The sequence below is a fragment of the Anolis sagrei genome, chromosome 4, assembly GCF_037176765.1.
Source record: "Anolis sagrei isolate rAnoSag1 chromosome 4, rAnoSag1.mat, whole genome shotgun sequence".
NCBI classification, from domain to species: domain Eukaryota; kingdom Metazoa; phylum Chordata; class Lepidosauria; order Squamata; family Dactyloidae; genus Anolis; species Anolis sagrei.
The window spans coordinates 73,268,865-73,279,796 of record NC_090024.1 but is presented as its reverse complement, the minus strand read 5'-3'; positions in this window follow the sequence as shown (position 1 = coordinate 73,279,796).

Sequence of the window (10,932 nt, the reverse complement as noted above, 5' to 3'; positions counted from 1 at the left end):
TGCAAATTTTGATAAGAGGTGTGTGCTTTCACATACGCCTATATGTTTCGCAACTGTGAATGTTGCTTTCTTTGTTGTCGTCGTCAAATTTTTTCATCAATTTAATTAGATACAATTTGTCTCAGCTTTTCCATGCAGAATTTGTTTACCTACTCATCAAGACCGACACAGGCCAATTAGTGTAGTGTAATTGTTTAACCTAGTCAGTGTGAGCCTGCATCGAATACTGTGTGCTGCTCCTTGAAAAGTGGGGGGTGAGAAAGAGATGAACAAACACTAATAGGCCTTTCAGTGGTATGAGATTCTGACACAATACACTAAACCACAAGACCTGAGCATATGAGATTAACCCTTTATTTCTTGCTCACTGTCACCACCGTCGTGGTGTGTTCAATTTCCTAGGCATATTCTTAAGATCTATAATAACTGAAACACTCTGTGGGATTATCTCCTCTTTGAAATATCCTTAGAGAGCACAACGCCATTTGCCACTTTGGAAATAAGAGGTTCAAGGTTATATCTGTGTATGTGTATTTTAGTGAAAAACACAATACATGAACTGCTATGTTTGTTGCAATATCTGTCTTCTAGCCTTACACAAGATATTTCACACTACAAAATTCCATGACAAGGCATAAGGAATACTTGTTTTGAAACATAAATACAAAGTAAGAATATTAACACAGTTCCTTATTTATACAAACTGTATGCTAAATGTGCTAATGTTTACGTTGTTCTCACACTAGGGCTTTAAAGTGTTCAGGCTCACATTTCTGCTGCCTGCAGAATTCTGGGAAATGTAGTTTAGTGTAGGGCATTTTGCATTCTCAGCTACAGAGGTCCTCGCCTTCCCAAACTACATTTCCCAGAATTCTGCAGGTGGCAGAAATGTGAGGCTGCCCGCTTCAAAGCCCTGGTGTGATAATGTGGACTTGTCTCTCACCTCTTTGTTTCCTTTGCTTCTTTCATGCAACCCTAACCAAATAATCCTCTCCTTGCGTGTAGAATTGACTCTAGCTATATGTTGTTGCTTATATTACAACCCTCCCAATTTTCCTTCATCTACTTTTTTACTGGTTGTTTCTTCACAGCCACTCTCTGGCCCTTGTTCCCCATCTACCTTGCCATATAAATGCAGTTGGAAATGGCAGTGTAGATGGATCCTTCGTTGTTGTTGAAACTGCATTATATGGTCAGTGTAGACTCATATAATGCAATTTATAATGCAGTTTATAATGCAGTTTCAAACTGCATTATATGACAGTGTAGATGGGACCTAGGGTCCCTCCTGTTTCGAGGATAGAAAAGTCTTTACATTCAGCTACATTTTCAAATGGACCTATGTAAAAGATGGCCAACAGCTAAAATACATATAAGTTTCTCATTTAATTTAACTGTATGTATAAAATTGGTCCCTCGTGCAATCAGCATTGATGATAATGTTCTTAAGATTAATCAAACAAGCTAGAATATTTCCTTCACAAACCTCTGCTGTCGATGGACATGTTCCATTAGAGACTTTTGGGGGGAACTCTCCTGTCTCCTTCATCTTTCTGAACTTCTACAATACACTCAAGCATAGAAGTCTTTCTGTCAAAGGATAACTGAATTCTATGATAAAATAAGATTAATAACTCTAATGCTACCAATCATATAAATAATCGTTTCCAGCTATATGTGACATAATAATAAAGCAAGAGTAGGCAAACTGCAGACATTTTATGGTCCCTGGAGCATCCCAAGCCCTCACAAGAATTTAAATGGTGAACAGTTACTGCCAAATACAGCAGTGTTGTCCCCATGTTTCTCCCAACAGCCCAATACAGCAAATCCCTTCAAACCCTCCAATCAACAAGAACTGATTAAAAAAATGAACCTAGAAGTGATGTGATCTCATTTCTGATCAAGGACAATAATGTATCCCTGTAGGGTGTGTATGAAGATTGGTTCCTGGTCTTCTGCAGTTTCCCACACATGCAAGAAATAAACAATTGTTAGGATCACAAAAAAAACTTCCCACAGCCCCCATTATTTGATAGAATAGGAGAGGAAGGAAGAGGTGGATGGGGCTAGAAACCCACAATCAATTTAGATCAGGTCATGTATAGAGAAAACATTGAAATATTTGACTGTGTTTTGAACACAGAATTTGCCACAACTTAGATCAGGCCTGCACAATTTGTGGGCCTCCAGTTGTTTTGGACTTCAGCTCCTAGAATTCCTGGCCATTTGACAAGCTGGCTAAGGCTTCTGGGAGTTGGAGGTACAGACAGCTGGAAGGCCTCAAATTGTGCAGACCTGACTAAGACACATAGAACAATTCAGAGGTTGAACTTGGAGAATAGTATGATGTGGTCCACATCTGAACTTAACTTACTCTAGAATTATCTCACTGATTCCTCCTCCAGCTGCTCACATGTGCAATATCATGCAGCCTCATCATACTAGATCATGAATCCACTTTAAATCTGGAATTCTCCTCCTGCAGAATTCTGGGTTTTGTAGTTTAGTAAGACTCAGGATCTGTCTGGCTGAGCAGTTTAAAGACCCTCCCTAAACCACGAACACCAGAGGCAGAAACTGGATTTAAAGTGGATCCATGCCCTAGTGTGATGAGGTGGCTACTGTCTAGTTGGTGAGGTAGTACTTGAAAGCTGTCTTAGGGGCCTTTCACACAGCCCTATATTCCAAAATATCAAGGCAGAAAATTCCACAATATCTGCTTTGAACTGGGTTATCTGAGTCCACACTCAGATAATGTGGAATTTTCTGCCTTGATATTCTGGGATATAGGGCTGTGTGGAAGAGCCCTTAGAAACAGACCAAGCTTAGTTATCTAATTAATCGCAAGCCATTCATTGGGTCAGTGTCTTATTTCACATGAATCAAGAAGTTTGGGGTCATTTTAGTCTTCCTGGGCCAAACAAAAATATGGACTTCTGTTAGCACTATAGAAATGGGAAGTATTTTTAAACAAAAAGGAATCAGACAAGGGAATAAATACCTTTTCTTTATTCCCCCTTTCGCTCTTTTTCTTTCTTCTTTAAAAATCATGTCGATGTTGTGATTAACTTGCATTCTACAGCATAGCTGATGTGACAGTCAACCAAATTAATCCCATTATGCAAAATCTAGTTCACAAGTGGTTTTGCTTTTCCCTCCCCCACCCCCTTTTTTGTGAAATTATGTCAATTTCCCCATAAATTGGAAAGACCATGTCAGCTTTCTGTATTGCAAGTAGACACTACACAGTGCTGTATGTCTATATTCCTTTAATGCGGAAAGATACAAATTTTTAGCTCAGTGGCACAAATTATGATTCATAACTTTTGTGCTGATGTTTCTGTTTACTTGCAGCTTGTATGAGAATTACCAGTAGGTTTTGCATTCATTTTAATTCTTATCTCTTCCATCATGCCAACAACAGAGAGCAAAAGGCAGTTAATGCCTTTTGCCAGAGCAAAATATTCTAGGAGCTAGCAACTCTTTTGAAATTTCTCCTTACCCTCACAGATCTCCTCCTCACACCTCAAGGGTCCAAGCAGTTAAATTTCTTAATTATTGTACTTTGGAGAACATTTTTAATCCCTAGATAATTTCAGACTGTTGATTTTTGCTTACTGAAAAAGAGTGAATGACTCGCTGCCCTGCTTGCCTTCCTATCACTTGTACTTTCATAGCTGGATCCAGCTCTTCTTAGGTGACTGAATTCCCGTGCTCCAGCCAACCTGTCAACTGAAAGCCTTGTCTACTATATGTTTGACAAATGTGATATTGAAGGTTAAAGTATCATAGCCTCTGCCACCATTACACTAGGTCTCCAATATCTGCTCACTGGACTCAACAAAATTTAGAAATTCAGCTTCCTCTTTCAACAAAATGATTCTGGTTTTCTGAAAAGGAAAGGCATACAAAAAGCTTTTAAATCCTGCTGTGGTGGTTGATCTTTGTCTTATTCAGATGGTATTTTGTAAACTTTTTTTGTCCTGGTCAGTTTTTGATTGGTACTGTAGTGCCTGTCTGTCTATGTATGTGTGGTAGTGTGTTGTGGTTGGATTCATTAGACATGTGTCAAATTGTCAGCATCCTATAGTCTGCATTTCTGTCTACCTCACAAACAACAGACGAGAGGAGAAAAACCTACCTTCTCTCTTCTATGAACATTCAGTTCTTGGCAGTTAAGAAATAAATTTTGAACAGTTCCCATTCTTATTGTAAGAAAAGACATTTTCCCAGCCTTTCTGACATGTTTTGTCATACCATACAGTTGGGGTTATTTCCCAGATCAGACTTATTTGTCGATACATGTATTTCTTTGCATGTCCATGCTACACAATTTTTCCTATGACGAAAGCTATAATGTCTTTTTTGTGATAGGAGAGCTCTTTCACTTATCACAGTATGAGCATGCAGTGGGTGCAAATCCACGTGCCACATCATATTTCATGTTGTTATACAACAAAGAAATAATACCACAAGATGGGGGTGTATCCTATATAACAGGGGTGAAAATCATGTGACCTGCCTTGGCTTACCAGACTTCCACCAACTCTTCCAAACCTCCAACTCCTCTCCTGTTCCCCCCTGTGGAATACTCTACCACTGCTCCTGCAGTTGAGTCTATGGTATATTTATTTATTTACCAATTTGTACCCCCCTTCTCACCTTGAAGGGGACTCAGAGCAGCCTTACAAAGGCAACAATTCAATGCCACACATATACATATTGATAAATAAGCAAATGCATTAACATCCAAAACAGTTAAAACATGTACACATTAAAACATCAATTAAAATTACACAATCCAAGTCAGTCTACTGTTCCAAGTAGTCAATTATGTTATTTGTAATCTCTTATTGCACTGCTCCAATTCACTGACCAAAAGCTTTGTCTCAAAGCCATATATTTTATTTTTCCCCTAAAGATTAGGAGGGAGGGGGCTAATAAACTTCACTATGGTCTGGTCACAATCCTGTGGATACTGGATTCTTAGTGTGTTGTTGTTTCTGTCATTGCTGTTGTTGTCATTATTTGTGCCCCTGGTGGTGCAGTGGTTTAAACCGCTGAGCTGCTGAACTTGTTGACCAAAAGATCACAGGTTCAAATCCAGGGAGCGGCGTGAGCTCACTCTGTCAGCCCCAGCTTCTGCCAACCTAGCAGTTCGAAAACATGCAAATGTGAGTAGATCAATAAGTACCACTCTGGCGGGAAGGTAACAATGCTCCATACAGTCATGCTGGCCACATGACCTTGGAGGTGTCTACAGACAATACCGGCTCTTCGGCTTAGAAATGGAGATGAGCACCAACCCCCAGAGTCGGACACGGCTGGACTTAATGTCAGGGGAAAGCTTTTTTTCCCCTGTCATTATTAATTAATTAATTAATTAATTAAGACTGCAATTGCGGCACAAAGCACTTCCTTTTTGCCTATCTGAAGTAACATGAATTTTCTACCAATGTGCTGTGGCTGAGCTGAGTCCAGCGGAGGTAATGAGGTGCATGTCTTTTCTTATCTTGAGAACCTGCTGATCAGATCAGAAGGAACTGTTTATAATATATGGCCACAACTACCCAATATACACATTTCTGTGAAGCAAGTAAGTACAAAGGTCCCAGGACCTAAAGAAATAGAAGGTAAAACAGTAAACAAAAATAAGTCATTTTCAGAAGAGTAGAGGCACAAAGTGCAAACAGTAATGAAAAACATCTCATGAATGAAATACCTAACTCAATATGTTTGCTCAACGCTAGCTCTTGATAGATCCAGACCCAGGAGCCATTTCCATGCTAGACCAGTGTAATATGCGGTACTAACATTTCAATCACTACCTTATTATTCTCAACAAATAAGAAGTGGCTAGCTTCCAAACAATGGACAAGCAGGTCTTCCCTTAAAGAACTATGCATACCAACATGGCCATTAATGTAGACTTATCAGTGTGGAGCCCACTTCTAAGGGTCTGTGGCAAGAGGGATCAAAAAGGAAAGTTGCATCCAATAAATTGTTTGACAAACTGAGTGGTCTGCTGAAACCTCCAAGCTTTTCACACTACATTATGGAGCAGCCATGTCTTTGTCCATATAGAAAAAGTAACCTCAAAGGCACACATCAATCATTAGGGAAGCATTTAGTCATGAACATTGCAAGAAAATGCCATGCTCCTTCTGGTTTGAGACAAATGTATTTCTTTGTCAGGAGCCTCTTATTTTCCAGGCAGATTGCCTCAACAGGTCAACAAAAAAACAAGCAAAATGATATTTCCATTAAAAGGCATTTCTCTAAATCTCCAGTGGAGGGCTCTAACAATCACCCTTGCTGTGAATGGGGTTCCTAAGTCCTTCTCACAGTTCCAAGCTTTATTCAGAGAGAGTGGGTATGTAATAAGTTTCATGGCCCCAAGAAGTGTTATACTGCCTTTTGTTCAATACCTCTGCAAGCAAAGATGACTCGTAATATCATATAGAGTCATATCAGAAAAACTTGTTTAGTCCAAGCATTCAGACAGTCTATTCATGTACTATAGACAGTCGTGAGCTACACAAGAAAGAAAATGTTCTAGGAACAGATGGATTATAGAGTATGTTCCCCATGTCTTTTGCTTCCAGAGGAGCCCTAACTCTCCAGACATTCAATGGTACTTGATACCAGCAGACTGCCACAGAACATACAAAGCATACCAGACATACTTGGATCAATCTCTTCATTTCCTTCCATTGCCACAAGATAGACAATTCCTTTTCATCCAAGAAAGTTGATAAATGATAAGAACGGGTTGACAGGGAATAAAATAGTGCTTTTGGACATCTTTGTTATCTGTTCATTTCTTCCACTGACCAAGAAATTACTGAAATTACCACAAAATGTTCTTCCATGTTGTAGGAAATGTTCCTTTTGTGCTATACTGTAAAACAGGAGTGAACATGCTCCAGAACCCAGAAAGCTGTACTACCTAATTTTCATTTCCTCTGGACACCTTCTGTTATAGTCAGAATTTTGGACAATTTGACATTACATTATTCCCAGTTGCCACCTGGGATAAGCTTTGTGTAGGGTGGGGCAGAGGTCATATTGTGTGTGTTTGTTTGTGTAGAAGATCCAAACCAGTATTTATAAATGTTTTAAAGGTCCTTTAATGATTTGGCTAAAATTGGGATTTGGTGTAAAAAAAAAAGACCACAAACAGAATGGAGAGTGTTGTGTTTGTGTGTTGTGTTTTGAGGCCTTGGCCTTTGTAAGTCGCATCGAGTCCTTCTGGAGATGCTAGCGGGGTACAAATAAAGTTTAATAATAATAATAATAATAATAATAATGGAGAGACAATGTTGTGGGCTTGGAGATATATGTGTAAGTTTGAAGAGTTGCAGCATATTCCCCAATGGATCCAATGATAAGAAAATGGATTCCATCTAAATATTAGGAATAATTTTTTGCTGTAAGAACTGTTTGACAGTGGAATACACTGTATCCGATGGTGGTGAATTCTTCATCTTTGAAGAAGCAGAAGTTGTATGGGCATCTTTCAGGAGCACTTTAATCACATTCCTGCATGGCAGAGGATTGGACTAGATGGTTCTTGCAGTACCTTCCAGGTGTAAGATTCTATGATCCCATCAATTCTCAATCCTGCTCTAAATTGCTAGGGATTTCCTGTAGTATGTATTTTTTTTGTTTTCAAGTACCCAGCTAAAACTGAAAAAGTGTTAAGAGTACTCCTTTATTCCCTCCCCCCCTTTTTGATGTTTTATTCTGACACTATGTGCCTTTTCTGTTTGACTCTGCATTTCCAGGAACTGGGGAGGTAATAGTTTGCTCTCTGTTTGATTTCTAACAATCAAAATACACTTAGTAGTAAGTCCAACTTGCCACTCCTTTCTTGTGTAATAAAATATGCACAAAATGATATATGAGATTCCTCCTTCCTGTTGAATTGGTGTGCCTTCTGATTTTTTTGTAAGGAGGAGAATAAGAGTGTCATCTAGAGAATTATTAAAGGCAATATGGAGAGGGGGGAGTATAGGGGAAAGAGGGAATTGGCCCTTGTATCTTTCCTCCAGTGTGGAGCATCTGTTGGATCCACATTCATTCCATGAATAGAAAGAAATCCATCAATTTCTAACCCATCAACTTAATAATGCATGAATTTCCCTAATAACAATGTTCCATGTTATTTCTTATAGAATGATGTATAGACAGGAACAGGAATAGCAGAAAGATATGCATAGGACATGTAGACAGTTGAATTTCCAGTTTCCTTAAAAATGAATGCCACACATCCTTTTTTTTCTTACACTATACCTGTGCAGCAAACTAAGATATATCAACACAAGGCTTAATCTGCTTTCTCCTTCAGAAATAACGTTATACAAGGATTCATGCAGCATCTTTCCATTTATTGCAGCTGTTGAATGCTATGAACAACTCCATGTGTACATTAAACCTAGAACCTTATTGGCAGTTGTTTTGCTTGAGGCTCTAAACATGAATTCTATCAGCAATCACAATCTCATGCCAGACAAGATGCAAACTTGAACCATATGGATGAATAATGGGGCTCTTTTGCTTTAGACTCACTGCCTCTATTCTCTTTAGCTCCTTGCATGCTCTAAGTTTAAAAGAGATATGCACAGCATTTGGAAGTGGGGATAAAATGGGCCTGTTTGAGAAACAGAGGCCTTCCTTTGTAAATAAGGAAAACTGTGAACCATAACATGCCCACTGTTTCCTCATGAAACATAAGGCTTTGCAAACAGTTGTAATAAAACAAATGAAAAGCATTTAAAAAATCTGTGCTGCAAATTTAGCCAAAATTGTGTAAAGCTGCAGATGCCCTCTGCCTCAGGGAATAACTAGTCTATAAGCTTTTCAGGGCCTTGTTATTATGGGTACTTGCAGAGAGCAGCAACAATCAAAAGCATCTCTTTTTTCCTGCTATTGTTCGGCTCGTGTTTCAGTCATACTAGTTCTGTGTTTGTGCTAATTGGGTTCTAAATAATTTCTGTACAAAGGAAACCACTTCAGTGATCTATCCATTTCCAATGCCATCGCTGCTGGTAATGTAAAGGAGCAGGAATGTATTTCCACCAGCAAATCAACCAATGTGGTTTTTTTTCATGTCAGGAACGACTTGAGAAACTGCAAGTCGCTTCTGGTGTGATAGAATTGGCTACCAGAGGTGTATATATGTTCCATGGGGTAAGGCTTCTTATCTGATCCAAAATGTATTTAGGCTTCTTATCTGACCCAAAGGCATGGAGCTCATCACATGTTCCAGGGTTAAAAGAGGCAAAAATGCCCTGAAAGAAGGGAACTCTGAACATGGGTCAGCAATTGTATTCAGAGCTCCTACCTCTTATCACACTTTGCTCACATCTTTACAACAGAAAAACAGGTCTGATGGGAACTATTAAAGTTTCCCATCCTGTTGCATTGCCAAACCATAAACAGTCTCTTATATCCTCTGGGGTTCGATGCAGATTAATAGGATCCTATGGAAAGCAATGGTTTTTAACCTGGATCATTGTCTCTTGTATTCTCTGAGGTTTGGGGAAGAACAATTTTTCCCATGGGAAGATGATGTTTTAAACTGGTGTCAGCCTTCTTTCATGTAAGGGGCTTTGGGCAGGGCAAGGATCTCTTGGTTTTTGGATATTGTTGTTTCTCCTGATTAAAAACAAAAAAAAAGTAATACTGACCTTTTGATGCATGTAAGATGAATGTATTGCAAGCTTTTAAGTTTCCATGTGTGAGTGTGGGTATGATGAGGAGGCAGAATGCAAAATGGGACTGATGATGATATAAGAGGGGCGATTCTCTACCTTAAAGGGATGGTCACCCATACTTTCACATCTCAGTGTGTTGAGGCCATTAGAACCTTGCTCAACCAGCTCTGTTACACAAATACCCTGATTTCTTTCAAAAGCCTTAGTCCGAGAAGTGAAATGTCAGCACCTCTGAATTGGAGGAAGGGAAGCAAAATATTCAAGACCTCTGCCTGACAGCAGTATTGGAGGAGAAGTGCAGAAGTCTGTTCCTGGAACATGGTTTTAGAGAAAGGATGTCTCCACCACCAGGAGACATAGGAATTGTACTGGAGTTGAGGGTCAATTTGCCTACTTCTAGCAACTCACACTAGTATGTTGCTGATGATCCAGAAGTAGCACCACATTGTATTTTTCCCCCATCTTCCTCAGATAATTGTCACAGAAGCAAAGACTCACAGCCAGGAATGACAGTTGTCTATGCTGCAGAGAACAGATGAACAACTAAATGAATGCCTGTATGAAAGAACATGTGTCATGGTATTTATCTTACATCATTTGGAGGTTATGAAATTGAAGCTGGAATCCTGTTATGAATCCTGTGGCTCTCCAGATAATACTGAATTGCATCTCCTAGAATTCTGTATCACTGCCTGTCTTGTTACAGTTGATGGGTCATTGTTTATAGTGAAATCCATAACATTGATGAAGCCTGATCTTCCCTTACCATAACTAGGGAATAGTACTAATCAAGGAGAATGCAATAAGAAAAGTTAAATCTCCTTGGTCAACACAGTATGAAGTGCACCATGAGTTCCTCTCCCAAAGCATTTATCCATTATGAATATGAATTAGATGAATATGGATTAGAACGTAGGGAAGTCTGAAGAAGATTATATAATAAACTGCCAGCAAAGTGTGACTTGCTGTCAACACATTATGAAAAGACAGCATTTACACACAGATTTGATATGATATAGGCCCCTTAAAAGGATGAGAGTGTTAGGGATTAAAGAAAGATCATATGTAAAAGCAGAAGTGAAGGAACTTCAGTAAGAGAGTGGAGGACACAAGAAAGTATGCAGATGATATTCCAACCACTTACAGATCTGCATTTATGTGATGTTCAGGGCAAACATACTACAGAAACATAATTAAAATGATTAACAAA